Source organism: Lathyrus oleraceus, chromosome 4, assembly GCF_024323335.1.
Source record: "Lathyrus oleraceus cultivar Zhongwan6 chromosome 4, CAAS_Psat_ZW6_1.0, whole genome shotgun sequence".
NCBI lineage: Eukaryota > Viridiplantae > Streptophyta > Magnoliopsida > Fabales > Fabaceae > Lathyrus > Lathyrus oleraceus.
The window spans coordinates 45,246,883-45,252,882 of record NC_066582.1 but is presented as its reverse complement, the minus strand read 5'-3'; positions in this window follow the sequence as shown (position 1 = coordinate 45,252,882).

Genomic DNA, 6,000 nt, shown 5'->3' with positions numbered 1-6,000 from the left:
GTATGAATTAGAACTTCTGAAGAGATTTGATCTGAAGAATTGTAAGATTGCTGTTACTGCATGCCAAGCTGTGTGGATTCTGAATCTATTGCAGGATCTGAAGATTAAAGTAAACAAACCTCTGAAGCTGATGATTGACAACAAGTCTGCAAACAATCTTGCCAGAAACCCAGTGTTGCATGGGAGAAGCAAGCACATTGAGACCAAGTATCATTTTCTGAGACATCAAGTTCAGAGGGGAGTGTTAGAAGTTGTACACTGCAGCACTCAGAAGCAGTTGGCAGATGTTCTGACGAAAGCTATCAAGACTGATCAATTTCTCAGATTAAGGGATGGAATTGGTGTTACAAGTTTTGATGGAATATGAATTAAGGGATGGTATTAGATTTAATTATTAGATTTAATTCATATTTAAGTTTGTTAGATATTAGATTTAAATATTAGATTTGATTCATATTTAAGTTTGTTAGATATTAGATTTAAATATTAGATTTGATTCATATTTAAGTTTGTTAGAGGCTTATAAATAGGGTGTCAATCATTGTAACTTTTAATCATGTTTTGTAGCCGTCATTCTTAATAGAATATTCATCTTTTATTCTACCTTTGCACCAACAGTAATTAGTTATGATTATTCATTATAAGTTGTAATTACCGACACTATTATATATAGTATCAAATACAATGAGAAAGGCATCAAGCCAGAATTTATAACATGCTATCAGAAGGTTCGATCAAACCAAACCTTTGAAATTGTGTTATCTTGGGCTTGTCCGGCGACACCCACTGTGTCGTTCTCGAAATTGTCTCTTCCATTCCGGTTCATTGTCGGATTCGTTCTGTTGTTTGCGGTTTTGTGCCGTATCTTGATTTTGTCTCGGTGATTCTCGATTTGAAGGATTGAGATCGTGATTCTCGATATTGTTCTGGATTGTCGTTACTTGTGTGTGACTCTGAGTTTTGCTGCCGTCTCTTGATTCTCGGTGTTGTTTAGGATTGACGTTGTTTAGGTTCAAGATTGACGGTTTTGCTTTGACATCGTTATTTCGTATTTGCGATCGATTTTGATCGGTGACTTCTCACGATTTTGATTCATTGCTGTCATTTACGACTCTGCAATCGCAACAACTGTTTCCTTTGTTACGGTATTGGGTATTTAGGTTTCTAAGGTTATTTTGTATTCCTTTCCCTTTTTTTTCTTTTTCTGTAATTTCAAGCGGTGGGTGCAGAATTAAAAAAAAAAAAAAGAAGAAGAATAATAATAATTAATTCTGCTGCACGTGTTTTACTTTAAAAAAAGTATTGTATTATGAATTCAGAAAAAGAAAAAGATAATTTTTGTGTTCGTTTTACCGGTAAAAATTATCCGGCTTGGGAATTTCAGTTTCGAATGTATGTCAAAGGGAAGGGATTATGGAATCACTTGGATGATATCTCTATGGCGCCATTAGAGACAACTGATTTAGATGCTTGGGAAATCAAAGATGCTCAAATTATCACTTGGATTCTCGGTACTATTGATCCTCAAATGATTAATAATTTGCGATCTTTTTCCACTGCTCAAGAAATGTGGAACTATTTAAAGCGTATTTACAATCAGGACAATGCGGCCAAACGTTTCCAATTGGAGCTCGAGATAGCCAATTACAAACAAGGTAATATGTCAGTTCAAAAATATTATTCTGGTTTTTTGAATTTGTGGACAGAACACTTTGCGATTATACATGTGGATGTTCCCAAAATAGTTCTCTTGCGGATGTCCAGGAGGTCTACAACACTAGTCGACGAGATCAATTTCTTATGAAACTTCGTCCAGAATTTGAAGTTGTCAGAGGTGCTTTGCTGAACAGGAATCCTGTTCCTTCTTTAGACACATGTGTTGGTGAACTTCTTCGAGAGGAACAACGTCTTGCTACTCAAGGAACCATGTCTCATGAAGTTGCTGTTTCTGAGCCTACAGTGGTTGCATTTGCTGCTCAGAGTAGAGGTAAAGGTCGTGATATGAGACAGGTTCAATGTTTCTCCTGTAAACAATTTGGCCATATTTCACGGAGTTGCAATAAAAAGTTCTGCAATTATTGCAAACAGCAAGGTCATATTATATCTGATTGTCCCACACGTCCTCCACGACCAACACAACGTTCAGTGCAGGCATTTCATGCAAATACAAATTCTACCGATGGCCCTTCTGTTACTAATGCATCTAATGATGGTACTCTACAGCCTGAACTAATTCAACAAATGGTACTTTCTGCTCTTTTGGCCTTGGGAATTCAGGGTAAGTCTTCTAATATTTCTCGCCCATGGTTTCTTGATTCTGGTGCATCCAATCACATGACGGGTTCCTCTGAATATTTGCACAATTTATAATCTTATCATGGTAATCAGAAAATTCAAATAGCTGATGGCAATACTTTATCTATCACTAATGTTGGCGATATAAACTCTGACTTTTGGGATGTTCTTGTATCACCCGGACTTGCTTCCAATTTGTTGTCTGTTGGTCAATTGGTAGATAAAAATTATGATGTTAACTTTTCTAGAGATGGTTGTCTTGTGCAGGAGCAGGTGTCGGGAAGGTGATCGCGAAGGGGCCTAAAGTGGGAAGATTGTTTCCAATACAATTTATTTCTAATCATTTATCTCTTGCGTGTAATAACGTTTTGAATTCTTATGAGGATTGGCATAGAAAATTAGGTCATCCGAACTCTTTTGTTTTGTCTCATTTATGTAAAACTGGTTTGTTGGGAAATAAAAATGTTATTTCTAATGCCTCGGTTTCATGTTCTGTTTGCAAATTGGCTAAAAGTAAAACACTTCCTTTTCCGTCTAATGCTCACCGTGCCTCTACTTGTTTTGAGATAATTCATAGTGATGTATGGGGAATGTCTCCCGTAGTTTCTCATGCTCACTATAAATATTTTGTCACATTTATTGATGATTATAGTCGTTTTACTTGGATATATTTTCTACGTTCTAAATCTGAAGTGTTTTCTATGTTTCAGAAATTTTTGACATATGTTGAAACTCAATTTCAAGCAAGTGTTAAAATTTTTCGCTCTGACTCTGGTGGTGAGTACATGTCTCATAAGTTTCAGGAATACCTTCAACAAAAAGGCATCCTGTCTCAACGATCTTGTCCCAATACCCCTCAACAAAATGGTATGGCAGAACGTAAGAATCGTCATTTGCTTGATGTAACACGCACTTTACTTCTCCAAGCTTCTGTACCATCCCGATTTTGGGTGGAGGCTCTTTCCACAGCTGTCTTCTTGATCAATCGTCTTCCTTCTATGGTTATTGATCTTGATTCTCCTTTCTTTCGTCTTTTTAAAATTCATCCTGATTATAGTGCTTTACATACTTTTGGATGTGTGTGTTTTGTTCACTTACCTCCTTTTGAAAGACATAAGCTTGGAGCACAATCCGTTCAATGTGCATTTATGGGATATAGTCACTCTCATAAGGGATTTGTGTGTTATGATGTCACTAACCATCGTTTTCGCATTTCTAGAAATGTGACATTTTTTGATAATCAGTTTATGTTTCCCTGTGTTTCTCCTGCCATTAATGATATTGTTACTCTTCCTAAGTTTTCTATTATGCCTCAATCTATTGAACGTTATAAACCAGGTCATGTATATGTTAGACAAAACAGGCAGCAGGTTCCCACACCCCTTCCCGTCGCTGAACCGCCACCTGATCCTGTATCGGTTGAACCACGACGTTCTGGTAGAATATCTCGCGCACCAGATAGATATTCACCAGACAGTTATGATTCCTCACATACTTCTCTGACTGCCACACTCTCTAGCATATCTCTTCCTACTTGTTACTCACAGGCTGTTAAAGATGTGCGATGGATAAAAGCAATGAATGAAGAGCTTCAAGCTCTTCAAGAGAATTTCACATGGGATATTGTCTCTTGTCCTCCTGATGTCAAACCTATAGGTTGCAAATGGGTGTATTCTGTGAAATTAAATTCTGATGGGTCCCTTAACCGTTACAAGGCTCGTTTGGTTGCTTTAGGAAACAAGCAGGAATATGGAATTGATTATGATGAGACATTTGCACCGGTTGCCAAAATGACAACTGTTCGTACGATCATCTCTATAGCTGCTTCTAGTGGGTGGTCTCTTCATCTAATGGATGTGAAGAATGCTTTTCTTCATGGTGACCTGACAGAAGATATTTATATGATTCCACCTCAAGGCTTATTCTCTTCATCTAAAGGCGTGTGCAAACTCAAACGCTCCTTATATGGTTTGAAACAGGCACCTAGAGCATGGTACGAGAAATTCCGTTCCACTCTACTTGGATTCTCCTTTACTCAGAGTCAGTATGATTCCTCTTTATTTATTCATAATACATCTGCGGGTATAGTTCTGCTTCTTTTGTATGTTGATGATATGGTTATTACTGGTTCTGATCATGCTTCCATTCAGCGACTTAAGCAACAGTTACAGGCCTCATTTCACATGAAAGATTTGGGTAATCTACATTATTTTCTTGGTCTTGAGGTTCATTCTACATCCAAGGGCATCTTTCTCCATCAACAAAAATATGCTACAGATCTGATTTCTATGGCTGGTCTCGAATCGGCTAATCCGGTAGATACTCCTCTTGAGGTTAATGTTAAATATCATCGTGATGATGGTGATCTTTTGCCTGATCCCTTATTGTATCGCCAACTTGTGGGTAGCCTCAACTACTTGACTATTACTCGCCCTGACATATCTTTTGCTGTTCAACAAGTAAGTCAATTCATGCATTCTCCTCGCCATCTTCACTTAGCTGCGGTTCGTCGTATAATTCGCTACTTAAAGGGAACCTCTCACCGCGGATTATTCTTTTCCGTTGGAATTTCTCTTCAATTGAGTGCTTATAGTGATGCTAATTGGGCAGGGTGTCCTGATACTCGTCGATCTGTTACTGGTTGGTGCATGTTTCTTGGTTCTTCATTGATCTCTTGGAAAAGTAAGAAGCAAGCAAGAGTTTCTAAATCTTCCACTGAATAAGAGTATCGTGCCATGTCTGCTGCTTGTTCAGAAATACTTTGGCTTCGTGGTCTTTTGGCTGAACTTGGATTTCCCCAAACAGAGCCAACTTTACTTTATGCTGACAATACAAGTGCCATTCAAATTGTTGCAAATCCTGTTTTTCATGAACGCACCAAACATATCGAAGTTGATTGTCATTCAATACGTGACGCCTACGATGATCGAATAATATCACTTCCTCACGTCAGTACTCAGTTGCAGGTTGCAGATATTCTTACCAAGGCTGTTCCACGCCCACGACATCAATTTCTTGTTAGCAAATTGATGCTCCTTGACCAGCCGCATCAATTTGAGGGGGGATGTTAATAAGGAAATAATCAAACACATTTATTGTAAATAATTTACATTCATAGAATAGAAAATTAGTAATTAAGAGCTGTAATTAGTTATGATTATTCATTATGAGTTGTAATTACCGACACTATTATATATAGTATCAAATACAATGAGAAAGGCATCAAGCCAGAATTTATAACAACAATGATTTGGAACACTTTCCAAAACTAAAAAATTTGATCTTCTATTTCCAATAAACAATTCACTATTATATAAAATTTAAATGCTCAAAGGTTTGTATAATATATGAAAATTATGCAACAAAAAAAAACTTTCCATTAAGTTTGTGATTGAACACTTGAAATATGATTGAATTGTTTGTAAATTTGAACGAAAGAGATAAGTTTAAAATCTGATGTATTTTGGCTTAAATACATCTTATGATGCCTCTGGGATTTGATACAATGATTTGGGGAAGACCCATGAACAGTTACAATGAATTGAAATCATAATGGTTCGGATTTTTCACCATTTCTAACCGGTGTAATTGGTTACACCTTTAGTGTAATTGATTATACCCCTTACAAAGTTCAAATTTTGTTTGGTAGAGATATCATGTAACTGATTACTTGAATAATATAATCGATTACACTATTGAAATTGT